Source organism: Notechis scutatus, chromosome 15 (assembly GCF_049901735.1).
Source record: "Notechis scutatus isolate UNSWTSFEM ecotype Mainland chromosome 15, rNotScu1.2, whole genome shotgun sequence".
Classification (NCBI taxonomy): domain Eukaryota; kingdom Metazoa; phylum Chordata; class Lepidosauria; order Squamata; family Elapidae; genus Notechis; species Notechis scutatus.
Genome location: NC_142023.1, coordinates 4,903,296 through 4,926,185, shown reverse-complemented (window position 1 = coordinate 4,926,185; position 22,890 = coordinate 4,903,296). Strand labels below are relative to the sequence as shown.

General features: G+C 40.0%; 1 long non-coding RNA gene across 1 annotated transcript; it reads right to left on the bottom strand.

Annotated features, from left to right (window-relative positions):
* Positions 1–12,156: 12,156 nt before the first annotated feature.
* On the bottom strand, positions 12,157–22,677 carry LOC148129452 (uncharacterized). Its single transcript, XR_015745392.1, has 3 exons — positions 22,611–22,677; positions 13,386–13,446; positions 12,157–13,286 (listed from the first exon to the last, which is right to left on the bottom strand). It is a non-coding gene; the product is annotated as an uncharacterized LOC148129452 (long non-coding RNA).
* Positions 22,678–22,890: the final 213 nt, after the last annotated feature.

The following is a 22,890-nucleotide window of genomic DNA, read 5'->3' as shown; positions in this document are numbered from 1 at the left end:
TTCTTTCTTTCTTTCTTTCTTTCTTTCTTTCTTTCTATACTATGATCAAATATTGGTTCAATTTGATTATCAGATAGAGATCCCCTCACCTGTTTAATATAGTATTTTCATTAAATCAGGAGGGAAAACAAACAATTATTTGTAGATCAGTTTTTCTTGTTTTTTTCCCCTTTCCGCAGCATTCAGCCAGGACGAATTTTGTGTGTTTAATGTTAAATTTATTTGATATTTGGTTGTTGTTTTTTTTGTACACATTTTTCCCCATTTGTTGTTGCTGTTAGTGTTGGATGTATGTTTTTCTGTTTTGCATTTCATTCTTGTTGATAAAACAAAATAAATGTAAAAGAATAAAAAAGCCACTTACTAGGAAGATTTTTTTAAAAAAATTTCAAATGAAAGTTAACAATTGGTGGCAGCAAAAGGTATTCAATGTATAAATCCTGTTTTTTTTAGATTGCTACTTTGATGTTTAGAGGCTAGAGTTAAGCAGCCAAGATGGATGTGTAAAATATAAGAAAAGCTATATCCGAACCATGTTTCCTTATTTTATACCTCAAATGTCTAATTTTATGCCTATTTGAAGGAGTTAAACATGACTTTCTTTCTTTATATATGCCTTTCCTAAGACCTTCAGACTTAAAGACATTTTCCTCCTTTGTACTAACTAGCCTTTATCAAATATATCAAGAAAGGGTTTTTTCAAAGGAATTTTCATCCATTACTTATTTATTTCAAGGCCAGGCTAACAAAGCCTGTAATTTAAAACATTTCCCCTTCCCGAAGTACTCATACAGTTTGAAGCTGCCATATTGTAGAAGCTGAGCTCATGTTTATTTAATTTGTTTATTAATTTACTTTTATCATTTTTTCAGCATCTCTCTCTCTCTCTCTCTCTCTCTCTCTCTCTCTCTCTCTCCCTCCCTCCCTCCCTCCCTCCCTCCCTCCCATGCTGGACACACATCATTCTCTAGGAAAAAATATATACAAATGTTACTAATTCAATTAGACATAGTGGAGCCTCTATAGAACCTCATGAATATGAGATAAGTCTTCTTCCAAGGTCCTATCATATAAAAAGTGATGAATGTATTTTTAGGGTGACTATGATCATGATTTATCACTTATTGCTTGTATGTACACTGAGAGCTTATGCATCAGACACAGATTCCTTGTGTGTCCATTGTCACATTTGGCCAATAAAGAATTCTATTCTATTCTATTCTATTCTATTCTATTCTATTCTATTCTATTCTATTCTATTCTATTCTATTCTATTCTATTCTATTCTATTCTATTCTATTCCATTCCATTCCATTCCATTCCATTCCATTCCATCATTCCATTCCATTCTATATTATCCTATCTTCTATTCTATTCTATTCTATTCTATTCTATTCTATTCTGTTCTGTTCTGTTCTATTCTATTCTATTCTATTCTATTCTATTCTATTCTATTCTATTCTATTCTATTCTATTCTATTCTATTCTATTCCATTCCATTCCATTCTATTCCTATTCTATTCCATTCCATTCCATTCCACTCTACTCTACTCTACTCTACTCTACTCTACTCTACTCTACTCTACTCCTCTCCTCTCCTCTCCACTCCACTCCACTCTACTCTACTCTACTCTACTCTACTCTATTTTATTCTATATTAAAAGTGTGTGTTTGCTTAACCATGGCTTGTTAACCACAGCATAATCAGGAGTTCCCTGAGGATTTTACTCTGCTAATCATAGCCAGCTTTAAGAGTGGTACTCATCGCCATTTCAAGGCCATTGAGTGAGCACTTGAGATGTTTCCACAATCATGGGGCCAGCATGACATCACACTGAGTGCAGAGCTTGTGGTCAAGCAGGGAGTGTTCCTTCCTACCAAAGTGGTACCTCTTTATCTACTCGCATTTGTATGCTTTCGAACTGCTAGGTTGGCAGGTTGGCATGATAACCTGGACCAAAATGGCTGTAGAAGGTGGTTTGTGAAGTGTGATGCCTGGATTCACACACTAAATCAGAGCTATGCAAACCATCTTATAGCTCCAGGGGGTGAATAAAGTTCATGATATGGGGGAAAGCTATGTGCCTCTTAAATAGGGTTCTACATTTGTCCCCTATATCTTTTCTTCTCCCTGGAGGGGAAATTCCTTCTATAAAAGTTTCCTACAGAATAATTTTTCTTCTGACAGCAACCCTGTTTTTGTTGTTGCTTTTCATTTTTAATTTCAAAAATAGACTGAGTAACCATTTGGCCGGGATGGTATAGGGTCTCCTGCCTTGAACACGGGGTTGGATTAAAAGACCTCAGAGGTTCCTAACAGCCTTATGATTCTATGTTGTAAGTTACTCCTCATGATCTTGAAAACAAACTTAGAAAAGAAGAAAATAATAGCAAGAATGTTCAAGAACAAATCTGAAAAATGCTGGAAATGTCATCAGATACCTGGCTCATATTACCATATGTAGTGGACTTGTGAGGACGCTAAAAAATATTGGACTAAAATTCGCATGTGGTTGGAAAAAATGACAAAGAAACGTATAGATTTGAAACCGGAGTTCTTTTTATTGGGAATCTTACCAGATACATATAGTAAAGATTTGAAAATCTTTGATTGATCTGATTGTAAATGTGTTAACAGCGGCTAGGATTTTATTTGCTAAAAACTGGAAGAATGAGAAAATACCATCACAGGAAGAAATTATTAAGAAAATATTGGAATGTGCTGAGATGAGTAGATTGACATTTGAAATTAGAGAGCAAGAGGATAAACAATTTTATGAAATTTGGGATCTTTTTTATCAGTGGCTAGATAACAAAATACGATAATAGAATATTTAGAAAGTTAGATAGCAAGGAATATCTTTATTTTTTCTTTTGCCTATGTTATTTGACATTATATCTATAAAGTGTTTTTAGGATAGATTTGGTATGATTATATGATTTGTTATAGAATAAACTGTTTAAAGTATTGTTATCTCATAAAGCATGAATGATTAAAAGTATAGTCAAATGATTTATTAATAGCGATATTAGGATATATAAGTTTGGATTGACAATATGAGTTGTTATGTAACATAACTGTAATTGAGACTATGAAATGAATGCACAAAACTGATGAACCAACCGACACACTGTACGTACATAAGAGAGTTGATGTTTTAATGTTTTGTTTGTCTTGTTTGTTTGTAGAAAATCAATAAAATTGTTTTCAAAAAAAAAAGAAAGAAAAGAAAAGAAGAAAAGTGGCTCTGTCCAGGGTCCTGATCTACAGATTGACAGAGTTGGAAGGGACCTTGTAGGTCATCAAGTCCAACCCCTCTCCTACCCAAGCAAGAGACCCTACCTACACCATTTCTGACAATCTACTCTAAAACTTGAATTCACTTGAGCTGTTTGTATGCTTGGGTGGTAGAATTTTGACCAAGAAGCACAGTTCAATGACCTCATATTATCAATCATCATGGGGTGGGGGGTACCATCTGAAAGACCCTCTGAATATATATGAAGAACACATTTATCCCTGTCCCAAAGGTGCTTTTTCAGGAAGCAACTGTACTTTCTTGTTTTTCTTCTAAGATGTTTCGCTCCTCATTCAAGAAGCTTCTTCAGCTCTGACTGGATGGTGGGGAATGGAATGAAATAAACAAGGAAGTCCAGTTGCTTCCTGAAAAAGCTCCTTTGGGACAACCATGACCTGGATGACTGAGAATCTCCATAGACATGTTTATCTATCTAACAAAATGAAATTCAATGTAGAGAAAAGTAAAGTCCTACACTTAGGCAAGAAAAAACAAAAGTACCCATATAGACTGGGTGAAACCAGGCTCAATAGCAGTAACTCTGAGAGGCTTCTTGGAGTCTTAGTGGACAACCAGTGAAATATGAGCCAGCAGTGTGCAGCAGCAGACAAAAAAGCCAATGCAATCCTAAGTTGCATTAACAGAGGGATACAACCAAAATCAAGTGAGGTACTACTACCATTCTATAAAGCCTTAGTAAGATCACACCTAAAGTACTGTATCCAGTTTTGGTCACCACACTTATAAAAAGGATGTTGAGACTCTAGAAAGAGGGCAGAGAAGAGCAACCAGGATGATAAGGGGAGTGGAGGCTCAAACATACAATGAATAGTTGCAGGAACTGGGCATGGCTAGAGAAGGACCAGGGGAGACAGGAGAGCAGTCTTCCAGTATTTGAGGGGCTACCACAGAGAAGAGGGAGGGTCAAGCTATTTTCTAAAGCACCTGTAGGCCAGACGAGGAATAATACATGGAAACTGAACAAGGAGGGATTCAACCTAGAAATAAGGAGGAATTTTCTGACCATGAGAACCATCAACCAATGGAACCAATGAGATTAGTGCCTCCTTTGGTATTTAAGGATCCAACAAGTAAACCTGTGGCCCTGTATGTCCAGCTTCCTCACAATGCGCACAGTTCATTTCCTAATTTCATTTCTGCAAGACCTCTTTGTGCTCTTCAATAGCTTGACTAGGGTGGCACATTTGTGGCAGAAAGAACACAACACAGCTTATTTTGGACATATAAATCTAGAATGCAATTGTTTTTAGGAAAAAAAAAACCACCTCCTGATCAAAGATGACATTTCCAGCTTTAATTTATCCCGTCTGCTTTAATGAAATACCCAGGCTCATGCTTGTACTTTATTTAACCGACAATAATATGGGTTTTAAGTGAGTTATGGGTTCACATAAACATTCATGTGAAAATTAAAACTGCCTCCGAATACAGTGGAAGCATGGCTAGAACTGAACAGCATGTCAAAAAGATCAGAGCAATAAATGATTGCAATAAAGAGAGCAGTTTAATATTTTGTGGAAGTTTTAAGACTGTGTGCTGTGTGACAGACAATGAGAACCAAAAGTAATAAACTATATTCTCTTGGTGCCTAAAGTCTAAGGATCATAGGATCAAAATCTCCTTGGGAAATCCAGGTTATTTCTACTGGGTTTAGTTTACAAGGATTAAGAATAGTTCCAGGTTTAAGCCCCGTTTCTAAGATAGGCGAGGCCTTTCTACCAGTGATAAGTAAAGCTGTCAATTTAATATCTTTCTCGGTTTCTCATTTTATGAACTGTGGCTGGGCTTATTTCTGAATTAATTTACTTTCTTGGCCGAGAACTGTCAGCGTAGGTAAGGCATCCCTTTTCAAAGCATGTCTTTGATTCTCGTGCTTTTGATATCTGTGTATGTGCTTTTTGCAAACATTTCCCCCTTAATCAATTGCATTTTGCGTGCAGGTTCCACTGAGTTTGGTACACGAGCCTTTACTGACCGTGAACACAGCTGCAATACAGAATTATTGTTTCGCTTTTAAGTGCAAATGTCACAGAATTTGGAAAACTGTGGAATTTAGTCTTGTACAAATTCTGCTTTCGGTGGTTCTGCACTCTCCTTTGGGTGCTTTAGCAAAAAAAGATCTTTGCTTGCCTTGCTGGATTTTGAAACATTCTCATCATTGAGTTCGCTCTTTATGGCACTTTTATAGGGGGCTGCATTATTTAATGGGGCAGGACAAGGAGTTATGGGTGGAAGCTTGTTAAAGAGAGATCCAATGTGGAAGGAAAGATTGGGAACAAGTAAAGATTGGGTTGGACTAGATGACCTACGAAGGTCCCTTCCAACTCTATCAATCTGTACCTGTATCTAGCAATTAATCATTGCCTTCTGCTCTTGTGGGTGCTCCATCACTGAAGGTTTTCAAAAAATAGATTGGCCACTATTGATAGGGATTTTTAGCGACAGATACAAAGGTTGTTAGAAAAAAATGGTTAGACAATGTTTAGAATTCAAACAGAATTATTTTTGCTATGAATTATATCAGAGGGATATAGTAAGGGATCAATATATTTAATATTACACATTCTGACAGCAGCAAGAATGGTATACGCCCAGCAATGGAAAAGTGAAAATATACCATTAGGAAGGGAGATAATGAAAAAAAAAAATTGGTTTGCACAGAATCGGATAGATTAATGTTAGAACTAAAAAATAAAAAGGAGATAGAATATTACGATACATGAAACAGATTCCACCAATGGTTGAAATCGAAAGGTGGGAGTTGGAACATGAAAATAACTAGGCCGAATAGACCCGGAATGTGATTCTATATATGTACTAAAATGAATATGTTAGTCAAGAATAATTGTACAAAACTAGCAATGTATAAATAGCATATACACTATTTGTACTTTACTTTAGTGTGCATGGTGAAAGAAATGCCAGGATGGTCACACTGTGTTTGATATTTTTATATGTAAATAAAAAATATATATAACAAAAAAATAGATTGGACAACCATGTTACTTGGATATATAAGGCTCCTGTCTTGAGCAGAGGGTGAGCTAGAAGACCTCTGAGGTCCCTTTCAGTGCTAGGATACTTGCATATATGGGGCTAATGTGATGGATGTTGGATAGACATTATGATATCTCAGTGAGATGGCCATCACTTTCTGTGATCCTTGCTTGGTTGACTTTCAAGGTCATTACCAAAAAAAAAAAAAAAAATTACAGAGGAGAAATTAGAAAGCACCATACTTTCTGTCGTGCCCCTGGTGAGACTGACTCTGAGGGAGAGAAGGAACAGCCAACAAGGAGTGGAAGTGTGGCTCCAGAGGTTGTGGAGGAGGCTGGGGAAGGGCAGAGGCTGGCTGAGCAGTCAGAGGAGGACCCAGGCCCATCCCTTCTCCATCCTAGGGCATGCTGGGAGGAGAGGATAAGGGAGAGACGTGGTCTACTCGGGAGGAGAGGGCCTTGATCCTCTTCATGGGCTGTAGGTGTGACAGCTGAATAAGAGTTTGGACCTGCGTACTGGCAAACGCTGGAAACAAATTGTGTAAATATTTCTAGTTTATAGTTCCTCTCTGAGTTTGGCATCCTTCCCAGGGTGTGTTATCTGTGGACATCCTCCAGCCCTTATCCTCCATCTTGCCTGGTTTGTGTTGCTTTTTTCCTTCTTTGTGTAATTGTGTGGGAGGTTTTTTGTCTTCCATCAAAGATATTTGGAGCTTGGAAGTAAACTGAAGGAATAAAAGGGGCTTCACCTGTTTTCTGTGTCTGTGTTTGTTTTGTACCCCACCCTGGATCGTTACACTTTCTGTCTCCTTCTGGTCTATGCAAGGATTCTTAGCTGACACCTGCAGAGAAGCTAGTTTCTCAAAAGCCTCAGTTGTATTTTTAAATTTGGTCACAGCAGCTTTTAGCAGATCCTTCTGATAACTTTCAACTAACTTAAGTGCCCAGCAGACTCTGCTCATCAGTATTTGTGATCACGGAAGGAAGATCATGTAGTCTAAATAATAATAATAAAAAAAGCTTTCTGTTTCCTTTGATAGGCCTGGAAAGTTTAAAGAAGCCAAAGTGAAGGAGATAAATAGATTATTGATCAGGGAGGCATGTAATTCCTTAGCGAATTGGATTTAGCTGCCGCAGTGTGATCAGGCTTCTGCTATAAATCTCTTGAGGGATCGATAACCCTGCCTCGCAATGAAGCCAGCTTTTGTTGCTAGGACCAGCACAAGCCGAGGCATCAAGGCCAAACTTGAGAATGATGGGTACAGGAAGAAAATGCCGACCACGTCTTTGTCCCAATGGTTTTCCTCGGTCAACAATTATTCCTAGTACCTGCTACTTAATTATTTTCTCCTTCGGTAGATCTGAGTTATGATCCGAGAGGGAGTTTTATAGAGAGCAGGGATCCAAAGAATCAGAGACTTGGTGCGATCCTTACTGAACACATCTTTTGTAAATTCTGCTATGCAGAAAAAGAACAGCTCCTGCGTTTTCCCAATACAAAAAAAGGATGTTGAGACTCTAGAAAGAGTGCAGAGAAGAGCAACAAAGATGATTAGGGGCCTAGAAGCTAAAACATATGAAGAACAGTTGCAGGAATTGGATATGTTTAGTTTAATCAAAATAAGGACTAGGAATAATGACATGATTGTAGTCTGCCAACATCTAAGGGGCTGCCACAAGGAAGGAAGGGGTCAATTTATTCTCCAAAGCACCTGAAGGCAGGATGAGAAGCAACAGATGGAAACTCATCAAGGAGAGAATCAACCTAGAACTAAGGAGAAATTTCCGGCAGTGAGAGCAATTAATCAGAGGAACAACTTGCCTTCAGAAGTTGTAGATGCTCCATCACTGGAGGTGTTCAAGAAGAGATTTGGACAGCTGTTTGTCTGAAATGAGATAGGGTTTCCTGCTTCAGCAAGGGGTTGGACTAGAAGACCTTCCAACTCTGTTATTCTGTGGATTGTCTCCAGAAGTTATGGGTGCTCTGTCACTGGAGGTTTTTAAGAAGACATTCTACAGCCATTTGTCTGACACAGGTATAGGGTCTCCTGCCTGAACTGAGGGTTGGACTAGAAGACCTCCATGGTCCTTTCCAATTCAGTCATTCTGTATCCTGAGTACTAAAAACAACACCTCCAAGGGAACCTTGAAAGTTATTCACAGGCGCCGCGAGCATATGGAAGGCAGAGAAGACCTTTTTGCCCAGCCGAGAGCTTCTGAGAAGCTTCAAACATCTCCTTTGTTGTAAATCTTCAGCTCGCCTCAGTGAAGAGATTGCCTTAAGAGGAACGGCCTTCTGTAGTTCCAGGAACTGTGGAGGTTAAGAACAAAGGGGAGGATCGCCACCTCCTCCAGTTCAGCCTTGCAAATGAAAGAATCCAAATGACTGCCAACGTCAGCAGGGATATTAGGAAGGATGCGGGGGCATTTGTTTTCTTCAGAAAGGCCTCTCAGGTGAGTAGCAAGAGTGGGGCAGTGGTGGGATTCAATTTTTTTTTACTACCTGGAGTTTTCAGGGAGGAGGAGGACAAAGAGGAGGAGAGGCGGGGAAAGAGGAGGAAGATTGTGGTGCTGTCCATGGTTGTTTGTGTTCTTGCAGATTGTTTGTGTTCTTGCAGATGTTTCATTCCCTAACTAAGTGACATCATGAATCCACTGTTTGAGTTTGTATCCTTTGTAACAGGGGGTCTTCAGACTTGACAGCTTTAAGACTTGTGGATGTCAACTCCCAGAATTCCTCCTCCAGTCATGTTAGCTCAGGAATTCTGGGAGTTGACGTCCACAAGACTTAAACTTGCCAAGTTTGAAGAGCCTTGCTTTGTAGCGTGCAAACATTATTCTACTGTTCAGCAGGTTTAGTGGGGTTTGGAGAACCATTTCATTTAATATTTTGCATGCCAGTGCAAACTTCCTAAAAACTGATCGATATCTCTCAGAAGTTTTTAGCCAAGTCCTTCCCCCACAACCTTCTTTTCCTCCTTTTAAATAATGCTGTGCATTTCAGCCATGCTGTCTCTCTGTGTGTGTATTCAGGACAGTTTATTTTTAGACATGAAATGGCATAAATGAGAATGATATTATTGCCTTGCCCAGTTTGAAGACAGGAAATATAATAATGTCTGGATTTAAACAGAGGCTTTCTTGAAATGAAGCCACTGCTGAGTCACCGGTTCAAAACACATCTGTCCATCAGAACCAAATAAGAACACCGAGGCCTGAATGTTTTAAAGGCACACATCACTTTATCAGACAGTGGAAGGGTAGAAAAGATATTCCAATGCTTTATCCGAGTGAGATCAGTGGCGTATAAACTTAACGAATTAATTGATTCCAGAGCTGTAAGGGAGACCTTCAACCTAGGAGTTCACAGCACAACTTTTTGAAAAAGGTACATCCTTAAAACATAAAGAAAAGCCAGCTTTGGATGCTTAATTTTTGTAAGGAATGGTAGGTCATGTGAACTGAAGCTGATGTATGTACTGTGGGAAGAAATATCCATCTGGTTCAGTTCCAAGCCGGGAGGAAGGCACTGTAAATAAAATGGAGGCTTGGAGGCTGATTGGAAAGAGGGTCTGTTAGGAATTGATAGTCACCTAACAGTTGGGTTGGAAATATATAAACCAGGATAGACATTTAATACTGTTTCTTTAAGGGAATGTTAAAATTGTAATTGGGTGTGGTTCCTCAATGGCCATAAGATGGAACCAGAAACCAGGGTTGTTAGTTCTGTTGTTGTTAGTTGCTAGATGGTCTGTGATGGTCAATGTTCTTGGTTCCTGCATTTTTCCCTATTGACTGTTGCTGATCGTTGTTCTTTTTGGATTGCTGTAAGTCTGTTACTGAACTGTGTATGATACTGGACTTTGTTATTTGGATTATCCCTGGACTGCATACTGACTACTTTAACCGTGTATGACTTGGACTGCTTGTTGGACTTTGCTTAACCATTTACTGGAAGTAAAACCTACATTTTACTATACAGTGTATCTGTGTGCTGGTTGTGTGTTATTCCTCACCACTCTCACTACGTTTCCCTGTGTGCACTCATTCTCCTAGCGGGGAATTACCTCAACAGGGTCCATTTATTGATGAAGCAGAACCACATGGGTTCTGGGCAGCTGATCACATGGAGTTGAGTGTGAGGGGGTTTTATACCTTCTCTTGGATTTTGCACTTGAACTTCCTGTTCCTAGGCAAGAACATGTAATCTATTGGCTGTTGTCAGACTCCCTTGTAGGGGTTATATAGGGGTCACAACTGGCTCTATCGGCAAAGTACAAATCCTAGGTGTTTGTCTGAGTTAAGTTTGGTTAAAGTTTGGGCTGATGCAATAAAGGGGCTTGATGGGTAATTCCTATTGTGGCTTAATGGCTTTCATCCCGTTTGGCCTCTATCTGCCTTTGTTCAGACTTTGCTACAGGGAGTTTCAAAATATCCTGTCTTGAATGAATTACCAAATCTGCATTTCTAACAGCTGCCCCAGTTCAGTATCTGCTTGGGGGCAGGGACTCTGCTTTCTGTCTTTTAAGAGATGTTTCTCCATTTCTCCCTTTGGGAAATATAATAATCTTTCTTCTTCTTCTTTTTTTAATATTACCTGATATTTCCTAAAACATTTCATTCTTCTAGGGGAGGGGTGGAGATTAACTTTCTACAGTACTGAATAGACTTCTGCCTTAAATGAGCTAGCTTCACTATTTCAGCAGGTTATGCCTGCAGCAAATAAAGATATACTGAAGTTCCCGGATCCTCTAACTTACAACATTTGTGATCAGACCCTGGATTTATTTTTTAAAAAAGTGAGATTGGAGGCCTGGAGTTGAGAAGAAGCTCCAGTAGGCATGTAAAGAGGCAACTTTCAGGGCATTCTTACATTTTTGAGATATTATTCTGAGGATAATAGGGTATCTCAGGCCTCTCTTTCTCTCCCTTCTTCCCTGGCTGCAAATATATGCCTAAATTCAAAAGCCAACTTGCATGATTTAGTTCAGTTTCTTTCCCTGGCCTACCCTTTCTTATGTTTTTTTTTTCTTTTCTTTTAGAGGCAATGAATAATCTTACCATTTTCTGGGGCACCGAAGCACAAAGAATGGAAGATCAATAGCCAGAGGATTAAATGCAAGACAAGCACTATTTCTAATGAGAGAACCACCCAGATTCTTTATTTAAATTACATATATATATAGGGAACTCCAACTTTGATTTGTTTCTCAAGTAGCTTAGTTCTCTTTTTATTTCATCCATTCAGCCTACAGAGGATAGATAGATAGATAGATAGATAGATAGATAGATAGATAGATAGATAGATAGATAGATAGATATAGATACAGATAGATAGATACAGATAGATGATAGATAGATGACAGATAGATGATAGACAGATGATAGATGATATAGATGAAAGATAGGTAGATAGATAGATAGATAGATAGACGATAGAGATAGATGATAGGTAGACAGACAGATATAGACAGACAGACAGACAGACAGATAGATAGATAGATAGACACAGATAGATAGATGAGAGAAAGAGAGAGATGATAAATAGAAAGAGAGAGAGATTAGATGGATGGATGGATGGATGGATGGATAAACAGATTATGAATAGATATAGATGGATGATAGATATAAGATACATAGATAGATAGATAGATAGATAGATAGATAGATAGATAGATATGATAAATAGATAGATTGACAGACAGACAGACAAATAGATAGATGGATGAGAGAAAGAGAGAGATGAGAGAGATTAGATGGATGGATAGATTATGATATAGATAGATAGATAGATAGATAGATAGATAGATAGATAGATATGATAAAGAGAGATATGATAAATAGATAGTGATAGATAGATTAGGTAAAGTGCTGGCAGCTGTGATTTCATGTTGTTGTTCAGGTAGCGGTAATAATAGAAATAATGATAACAATAATATTGCAAAAAGCTCTCCAAAAACTTATCTACAACCAAAGTAACAAGGCTTGCCTGATCTCTCCTTCAAACCAAGCTCATTTCTCATCCCGAGTTATTAACACAATTTGTGTAGAGTAAGAAAACTTGGCTTCGTGTCAAAATAAACGCTGTCCTTATGGCCTCCCCTGACTTATTTCAGAGTTATGCAAAACACAGAACAAAGAGAAAAGTCCAATTCCTGTGGCATTAACCGTTCTAAAAGAACAGAGTCCCATACTAAGCCAGGCAATTGCCACATCACAACGTCGCAAGAGAGATAATGATGTTCAAACTTGGCTAAGTGAGCTCTCATTATTTTCCCCAGACTCAGAGCTGTGAAATACCCAAATTACACAGACTAGACATTGTTAGATGCCAGCGGATATAAGGCAGAAAATCCAACGTCTCCTGAATTACTTAGAAAGAAGAGGGGGGAAAAAATTAATAATAACATAGCTAGAGGAAACGCCATCCTGAACCCGAGAAGAAAAACGTTGAGAGATTACAACGAAGCAATGGATGTTTCCGACAACATTATTATGCCTCAGTCTGTTCAACAGAGGGAATCATTTTGCCTTTTGGAAAAATTGGCTGTAATTAACGTATTGAAGAGTGCGCAACCTTGGAGATGAAGATATAAACAGACTCCCTTCCTTACTGATCAAGCAACCAACCTTGGTTGTGATTGTGAGGCAATTTTGATAGACCTGCAGGTTCCTGGTGAGCTCCTTGAATGCATATCATCATCATCTTCTTCTTCTTCTTCTTTTAACAACCCCATAATCCCTTTGGGGAGTGGAATCTGGGCAACTAAATGGAGCTGAGTGTTTACTGGCCGGATGCTCTTCTTGTCGCCGATGAAGAGTTTTGTTCAGCAGATAAATTCTCATTGTGCCCAGAGAGAGAAATATCTGCCTCTACCTTGGATCGAACTCACAGCCTCCCGATTGTGAAGCGAGAGCTCCACCTTGAGGTCAACTCAACACTCTGCTCCTTGAATGCATATGGGTCAACCTAAAAGGAAAATAGAACAACATTGCCATAGTTGTTATTATCCTATAAAACGAAGGAAATTTTTTTCAAGACATTTAATGCTTGTAACTCCAGTCTTACTGGGTTGTAAAACTCAATTCCTCATCACTTCAGTCTTGTTGCTTGTGTGCCTTGAAAGTCACTGAAAGAAAAGAGAATGGGTGTTTTTTTAAAAAGATACTCCAGGGAGTAAAACAATGTTCACTTCAGGAAGGGAGGAGAACATTAGGAGGGGGCCATGTTGGTAACGCTGATTGTCTAGACAGCGAGAACAAACTCTTTCCAAAAAGGAAAAAAAATACTCAATAGCATTTGAAGAACCTCGGGAATGAGCGACTCCGAAGGGGAGCCAGAGTGCTTTTAAAACTGTCTCATCCTTGTTAATAGCTGATGCCAAATGCATGCCAGCCTAAGCTGAATTCTCGAGAGGGGAGAGATAATCACTGGAGGAAAGATTTGAAGTGTGAACAAGTTTCTGCCATAATCAGCCAGCAAACAAGGTGGCAGATTTACACCGTTTCCCAGACTTTCTGTCCAAACTGAGGTCTCAGAAACCAAGAGCCAGGATCTTCTTCTAACTAGGTTTTTCTTTTCTCCAGTTTCTCAACTTCTTCTTCTTCTTCTTTTTTCAGGACATTACTCAGGTTATGGGGATATAGTCAGCTCGGCTAGGGCAAGGGTTGGGCTCCGTCCGTGTCTGAAGGTCAAAGTTATGGTAGGAACCCAAATGTTCTTTTCAGTGGATGGCCAGAGGGAATTATTTTGGGGGACACCTTCTCGAGCTGTAGATATAAAGTACATTAAAAATCAAAGCCCAGGAGCTGCTGCTGCTTCCTCTTCCTCTGCTTCCTCCTCCTCCTTTTTCTTCTCCTTTTTGCTCATTATCTATCTCCTCCTCCTCTTCCCCTCCTCCCTTCCATTATCCTTCTCCTTCTCCCCTCGTCCCTTCCATCACTCCTCCTTCTAGTTCTCCTCTGTAGAAGTCAGGTTCTTTGGATCTTTTCTCCTCCTCCTCCTCCTCCTCCTCCTCCTCCTCCTCCTCCTCCTCCTCCTCCTCCTCCTTCTTCTTCTTCTTCTTCTTCTTCTTCTTCTTCTTCCTTTCCTCCTACTCCTCCTCCTCCTTCTCTTCCTCTATCCTCCTCCTCCCCCCCCATCCTATAGTAAGTAGATCCTCACTGTAGGAAATGTTCAATGGGAGTGTGGTGTGCCTTCCATATCTTTGGCTAAGCAAAATTGAAATAAAAGATGAATTGAAGTATCTTATACTTACTTGTTACTAGGCACCTAAACAATAATTTTGCTGGTCAAGACAATTTTTTTGCAAATCCTAGCTTCTGCTTTCCAAAACAGATGGCAAGCTAGGGGCAGGGCGTATCTTAACTTATACACCAAATACATAATTTTCCTCTGGAAAGTCCACCCCACCCCATTTTAATAAATAAGTAAACACTCTAGATTTTGCAACCAAAAGCAGCAGTGATGAGTAACTGACATTCAAGAACCATTAGCGTCTTCCTTCTCCTCAAATATCGCTAGAAAGAAATGACAGTGACATTCTAAAAGGGTCCATTGTGTCAGTTTATTTTACAGACAGACAGACAGACAGACAGACAGACAGACAGACAGACAGGGAGAGAGAGAGAGAGAGAGAGAGAGAGAGAGAGAGAGAGAGAGAGAGAATTTTAAATTAAGTAATAAATGGTCAGGAAAGAGACTTAACTAACCACAAGGAAACTTATCATCTCAGCTATTGATTTCCTCTTTCAAACAATCTCATCAAATTTTCTTATTGGTCATCCTAACAATGCCCCATCATCCATCCGGAGCCAAAGACCACATTCGGGGATTTATTTATTTAAATGTATTATTTATTAATATTATTTATTTAAATGTATTGATACTTGGAATCCTGCATCCAGCTTTGGTCACCATATTATAAAAAAAGATGTCGAGACTCTAGAAAGAGTGCAGAAAAGAGCAACAAAGTTGATGAGGGGACTGGAGACTAAAACCTATGAAGAAGAGTTGTGGGCATGTCTACCCTAATGAAGAGAAGGACTAGGGGTGACAGGATAGTTGTCTTCCAGTAGCTGAAGCTGTTACAGAGAAGAGGGGGTCAACTTATTTTCCAAAGTCCCGAGGGCAGAAGAAGAAGCAATAGGTGGAAGTCATCAGAGGAAGGTTCAACTTGGAAATAAGGAGGAATTTCCTGACGTTGAGAACAATTTATCAATGGGACAGCTTTCCTCCTGGAGCTGTGGATGCTCCATCACTGGAGGACTTCGAGAAAAGATTGCACATTCATATGTCTAGGTTAATATAAGGACTCCTGGCTTGGGCAGGGGGTTGAAGATGCGGTGGCTCAGTGGCTAAGACTTGTCGTTGGCTTGTCGTTCAGAAAGGTCAACAATTCAACGGATCGAATCCTTAGTGCTGCGTCACGGAGTGAGCTTCTGTTCCTTGTCCCAGCTTCGGCCAACCTAGCAGTTCGAAAGCATGTAAAAAAATGCAAGTAGAAAAATAGGGACCACTTTGGTGGGAAGGGAACAGTGTTCCGTGCGCCTTCGGCGTTTAGTCATGCCGGCCACATGACCACGGAGACGTCTTCGGTCAGTGCTGGCTTTGTAACAGAGATGAGCACTATCCCCTAGAGCCGGAAACAACTAGCACATATGTGCGAGGGGAACCTTTCCTTTTACTTAAGGTCCTTTCCAGTTCTACGATTCTACGATTCTAAATTCTATGATCCAGAAAAACATCAGGTTGGGGGGAATCTCCAAAAATCCCTGGAGGAAGTCCATGAAAAACTCCTTCCATAAAATTTCCATGAAAACCATGGCCATGAAAGCAGCTTCCCGGAAGTCCAATCAACAAAATTTCACTTCTTAATTTTAAACAAGCAGAAGGACTATGTGATGACCCAGGGTGGGATACAAAACAAACACAGTCACAGAAAACAGGTGAAACCCCTTTTATTCCTTCACTTTGCTTACAAGCTCCGAATATCCTTGACGGAAGATAAAAAACTCCCACACAAACAGTTACAAGAAGAAGGGAAAAAGCAACACAAACCAGGCAAGATAAGGGCTGGAGGATGTCCACAGATAACAGAACAAACACTGGGAAGGATACCAAACTCAGACAGGATCCATAAACTAGAGATATTTCCATGCTTTGTTTCCAGCGTTCGCCCATACGCATGTCCGTCCTCTTATTCAGTTGTCACAGCTGCAGCCCATAAAGAGGATCAAAGTCCTCTCCTCTTGAATAGACCACGTCTCTCCCTTATCCTCTCCTCCCTGCATGCCCTAGGATGGAGAGGGGATGGGCCTGGGTCCTCCTCTGACTGCCCAGCCGGCCTCCGCCCTTCCCCAGCCTCCTCCACAACTTCTGGAGCCACACTTCCACTCCCTGTTGGCTGTTCCTTCTCTCCCTCGGAGTCAGTCTCCACCACCAGGGGCATGACAGATTACTACTAGGCCATCCTCTGCAAGCGTAGCTATCAACCAAGCCACCAGCCCTCTCCCCTTCCTTGCAATTTTCTTCATTTTGGCTTCGTCAAATCTTTGTTCGCTTGTTTCCACTTTGGAACAAATTACATTTCACCTCCTTGCTTGTTTCCTTGGGTGCCTCCTTTCATCTCCCATCGTAATCTTCAATAATGACTTATTTATTTGCTTTCCCCTTTTTTCCTCTGGCTTCTCTTTCTGAAAGCAAGAAGCTGACCTCTCCCTTTGTGTTCTTCAATGGCTTCAAAACATGTTGTTTGTGAATTTAATTGACTTCTTTGCTCTTTTCTAGTATTCGGCTATTTTATTTATTCAGATGTGGTCATCCACCCAGTTCTTTTGTTTCTTTGGCTCTTCTAATTTCAGCCTGAGTGAGAAATTAGAAAATGAATGCTCCACCTCGGCTTGTTTCTAATTACTATTGAGTATCTGAATGGAGTTTAATTTTCAAAGGCAAGTAGTACATAGATCTGATCTTAAGATAGAACCAGTAACACACCGGCAGATGTGTTAACGGCCAATAATGACTTTTTTTTAAAAAAAAAAAAAGTTTAATTCTGTTGTAGCTTGAGATGCAGATGCTCCAATATTTTTCTTGTTGAGTTTGGATTTGTTTCTAAGCCAAATTGGAGGACTTAATTTGTGGAGGATTAGATATCTCAAAAGACTCCAATGCTTGGGAGAGTTTCATTTTTTATTCATGCTAAACAGAGAGAAATCTCTTGCAATCTCCCCCACTCTCCACCAGCCCCTGTTCCGCTGGATGAGACAGACACTTAATTCTGATGAAATTCTTATGGCTTCGTATTAGACCTATTAGAAATAAATGGTAAATATTGATAGAGTATTTATTGTTTTCAATTGGTGAAGTCGAGATTCTGCATTATGCGTGCTTGCAGCTTATGCGTTTATTTCTGAAGGTTTCCTGCATGAAATGGACTTTGAATTGGGCTGTTTATTTAAAAAGATGAAGGCCTTATGCTTTATTTTCTAAAACGAGCTTTCGTTAGTGATGCAAAGAAAAGATCCTGGACCTTATTACAATTAAGAACAAATTAACACCTTCTATCCTTTTGCAGGCCAGTCTGATTTTAATTTTTCTGAAGGCTCAAGATTGACTCAGCCTTCCATCCTTCCGAGGTGGGTAAAATGAGGACCCAGATTGTTGGGGGCAAGAAGCTGACTCTGAAAACCGCTTAGAGAGTGGTGTAAAAGCACTATGAATCGGTATACAAGTCTAAGTGCTATTCTATTCTATTCTATTCTATTCTATTCTATTCTATTCTATTCTATTCTATTCTATTCCATTCTATTCTATTCTATTCCACTTTCTATTTTCTATTTTCTATATTCTATTTTCTATATTCTATTTCTGTTCTATTCTTCCATTCCACATTTGTATTCTATTCTATTCTATTCTATTCTATTCTATTCTATTCTATTCTATTCTATTCTATTCTATTCTATTCTATTCTACTCTACTCTACTCTACTCTACTCTACTCTACTCTACTCTACTGTATTGTGGCACAGTAGTATAATGCATTATTGCAGCTTAGTTCTGCCCACTGCCAAGAGTTCGATCCTGACCGGCTCAAGGTCAACTCACCCTTCCATCCTTCCGAGGTGGGTAAAATGAGGACCCAGATTGTTGGGGGCAAGATGCTCACTCTGTAAACCTCTTAGAGAGGGCTGTAAAACACTGTGAAGCAGTATATACAGTATGTCTAAGTGCTATTGCAATTGCTAATTCCAAGTCTCTGACGACTGTGAAATGTCCCATATTTGACTGGTCTCATAATGGCATTAGCTAGCTGCAGATTGTTTTTTTTTTTTTTATTCTTTCCCCCTAGAATCCAGTGTAAATATGAACTAAGAATAAGTCAACCCCCACAATACCACTGTGTGCACATGGCTGTTTGCGTGTTGGTGTTCCATTTATATGTTCTTAAAATGGATCCTACATCTAACTCTCCGCTTTTTCAGAGCCTTTAGAGATACCTTGAACATGAAAAGGCCCACTATTAACACACCAAGAAAATACCTCTCTCACCCCCCTCCCATTTTGATTCTAAAACAACATTTTAAAGCCCCTTTATCACAGAGTGAGGCAGGTGCTGACTTATGCTTGAAACAGCAATTTAAGTTTCCATCAAAGAGTCCACTGGCGTGTGTTTGGTATATTTTAGCATAATTCAGAGACTTATAAGTCTACTAAAGGCATCCGACTGACTTCAGGGAGGGAAGACAGGAGAAATTATAAACCAAGTGGGGGAAGCAGATGCACATTGTTTTTCTTTTGGGTTTTTCTGCATGTTATATCATTGGTCTGAGGAGGTCTGATGAAAATGTGAAAAGAAGGAGGAAAACCTGCCTGGGTTGTTTGAACTCAGAAAAGTATGAATAGAGTAAAGTAGAGTAGAGTAGAGAATGGAATGGAAGCTGGAATATAAACTGGATTAGATTAGATTTAATTAGACTACACTAGATTAGGCAGAATAGAATAGAAGATGGAATACAGAGGAATAGAATAGAATAGAATAGAATAGAATAGAATAGAATAGAATAGAATAGAATAGAATAGAATAGAATAGAATAGAATAGAATAGAATAGAATAACAGAGTTGGAAGGGACCTTGGAGGTCTTCTAGTCCAACCCCCTACCTAGGCAGGAACCCTGTACCACTTCAGACAAATGGTTATCCAACATCTTCTTAAAAACTTCCAGTGTTGGAGCATTCACAACTTCTGTACGCAAATTGTTCCACTGGTTAATTGTTCTAACTGTCATGAAATTTCTCCTTAGTTCTAGGTTGCTTCTCTCCTTGGTTAGTTTCCATCCATTGTTTCTTGTCCTGCCTTTTAGTGCTTTGGAGAATAGTTTGACTCTCTCTTCTTTGTGGCAGCCCCTGAGATATTGGAACACTACTATCAAGTCTCCCTTGGTCCTTCTCTTCACTTGACTGTCCATGCCCAGTTCCTACAACCGTTCATCATATATTTTAGCCTCCAGTCCCTTAATCATCTTTGTTGCTCTTCTCTGCACTCTTTCTAGAGTCTCGATATCTTTTTTACATCATGACGGCTAAAACTGGATGCAGTATTCCAAGTGTGGCCTTACCAAGGCATTATAAAGTGCTATTAACACTTCACATTATCTTGATTCCATCCCTCTGTTGATGCAGCCTAGAACTGTGTTGGCTTTTTTGGCAGCTGCTGCACACTCAAGTATGACCTGACTCCAGTTCTTATAGTCCAGAGGTTGTTCCCCCCCCTCTCCTGATGCATTATCTCAAAAGAGGGGGACATGAAAGGATTGTTTTGGCAATCGGGCGTCCCCTGGGCAACAGTGTGGTCACCGGCAAATCTTTTCTATCCAGAAACAGCCTTTGGTTAGCTTTGTAGGTGCATCTGAAATGGACAAAGATGGATCTCAAAACAAGCCATTCTGAAGGAACAAAAGTTCAGAAACTCAAAGAGGCTTTTTCAAAAGCAACTGGACTTTGTTTTTCCTTGAAGAGGTTTCACTTCTCATCCAAGAAGCTTCTTCAGTTCTCCAGAAGGCAACTGGGCTTTGTTTTTCCTTGAAGTCGTTTCACTTCTCGTCCATAAAGCTCCTTCAGTTCTTCAGAAGGCAATTGGGCTTTGTTTTTCCTTGAAGACGTTTTGCTTCTCATCCAAGAAGCTTCTTTAGTTCTAATGGCACTTCAATTAGAACTGAAGAAGCTTCTTGGATGAGAAGCGAAACAACTTCAAGGAAAAACAAAGTCCAGTTGCCTTTTGAAAAAGCACCTTTGGGATAACCATGACTTGGATGACTGAGAATCTCCAGAGACAAAAGATGAAGAAACCAACCAACCATCAACCAACCTTGGAGGGAGTAATGGCTTTGAACAATCAGACCTTGGGTGTTCAGCATGGCCAAAATTGCACCAAGAGAGGAAACTAGAGGCAAATTATTGTTGGTCCTGGCATAAGAAGAAGAAGAAAAAAAAAAACAGCTGAAGGAAATATCCTGCTTTGTGGCTTGAAAACGAGGTTAATTCACCCATGTGTAAAAAAAGATCCATGGGTAGCTGGATCTTTTAACAAATGTCTAAAGGGCAAAAAAATAAATAAAAATGGACCACTGATATTTCACTTTTGTTGTTGTTATTATTATTATTATTTTAAACCAGAAAAGAGCCTCCTCTCTTCTTACCCGTTGCTAATTCACGTCATGACCCTTGTCCTCTGCAGGGGTGAAGCAGAGGAGATACGGCCATACCAAACCAAGGTGGCAGTTTTACAACTGGCATTAAAAATAATTTAGTTGGCCTTTCATTTCAAGGAAACCACAGGGAACCACTGACCCATCTCTGGCCTGGCTTGCAAAATAAAAAATAATAATAACAATCCAGATGTATGAAATTCTGGGCTGCCAAGGCCCTCCAAGCTCAGGAGGAAGAAATCAGAAGCTGCGATTAAGTGATTATGTACATCCAAACAGGAACTGTACGTGAATGTGTTTTTCCCCGTTCTCAATGTGACACGAACACCTGAGAGAGATGCTGAAGGTGGCAAGGCGGCTCGTAGCTAAGCCAGCTTTGACAGAAAGGCCCACGTGGGAATCCTACCATCAGTCACAGGGTGTCACTCTCGAGCTGCAGAAAATTCAAGAGAAGACGCTGGCTTGCTGGTTCGGAAACATTTTGCTGTTCAAAGATGGTGGTAAGGACTCCGAGGACTGGTTGACCTGAATTTCCTCCTTCTTTACGTGTGGGAAGTTTTGTGGAAATCGCCTCCAGTGAAGAGAAGAGCAATCAAGAGGGGTAGGGGACTGGAGGCTACAACCTATGACAAACCGTTGCAGGAACTGGGCATGGCTAGTCTCGTGAAGAGAAGGACCAGGGGAGACAGGATAGCAGTCTTCCAATATTTGAGGGGCTGCCACAGAGAGGAGGAAGGGGTCAAGCTATTTTCCAAAGCACCCCATCTGGAAGCTTTTGGGTTGCTTTTGAGTTATCCCTTATTGCCACTATCAGATTTGGTCAGTAGTGGGATTCAATTCTTTTTTTAACTACTGATTCTGTGGGCGTGGCTTGGTGGGCGTGGCATGGCTTGGTGGGCCTAGCTTGGTGGGCATGGGAAGGAAAGGATACTGTCAAATCCCCATTCCTGGGGGAAGGATACTGTCAAATCCCTATTCCCTCCCCACCCCGCTAACCTGCTTTTCAGCTCTGTTCTCCTGTACAGGGCAACCAAAGAAGAGCCAGCCGATCAGCTGGGATTTGGCAGGCAGAGAATAGATGGGATTGGTGGGGCCAGTCAGAAGTGGTATTTGCTGGTTCTTCCAACTACTCAAAATTTCCACTCCTGGTTCTCCAGAACTGATCAGAACCGGCTGAAATACCACCTCTGGATTTGATTTTCTTTCCCTGCAAGGAAAGACCTTATTTTTCCTTCCAAGGCTCTGCAGATGATTCATAGTCCATTTTTTCAAATTTGATTTTGTGATTTTTGCCTTCTAAAATCCCACTTTATACTGTTTCCAGGAGAATCTGTCCAGTCCTAGAATGATAAGATTCTTTCTAAGCAACAAAAGGCTCCAATATTCCCTTAGTCCTGTTTTCTTCATTTTTCTTTCTATTTCTGGAGTAAACAAACTCCCTCCATCATCTTCCTACATGTTCAGCTGGTAGCTTGCTGAACATTTTTAAAACCTTGGGGATGACTTAAGGGTCCCCTAACAAAAGACCTCACTTCCCGAAACTACAGGTTAAAATCCCAACACAGATTTAGGGAGATATTTGGCTTACCAAGTAAGATTAATTGAGCTCCAAGGGATGGTAATGCATCTGCTTTCTCCTTCTCTCTTCCTCTCCCTGCCTTTGTCCTGTCTGGAGGGTTGCTAGTCCTTATGAGAAATCTAAAAACTAGTTAATTCTCTCCCTTGCAGCCCCAACCCATAGTAAGTACGAGCCAATGGTGTCCTATTGCATTCTGTTTTCCTCCAAAGAAAATTAGAAGGCAAACTGCTGACTTCCTGCTGGAGGAAGTCAAATAATTGTTAAGCATTGACATACGCAAATTAATTTT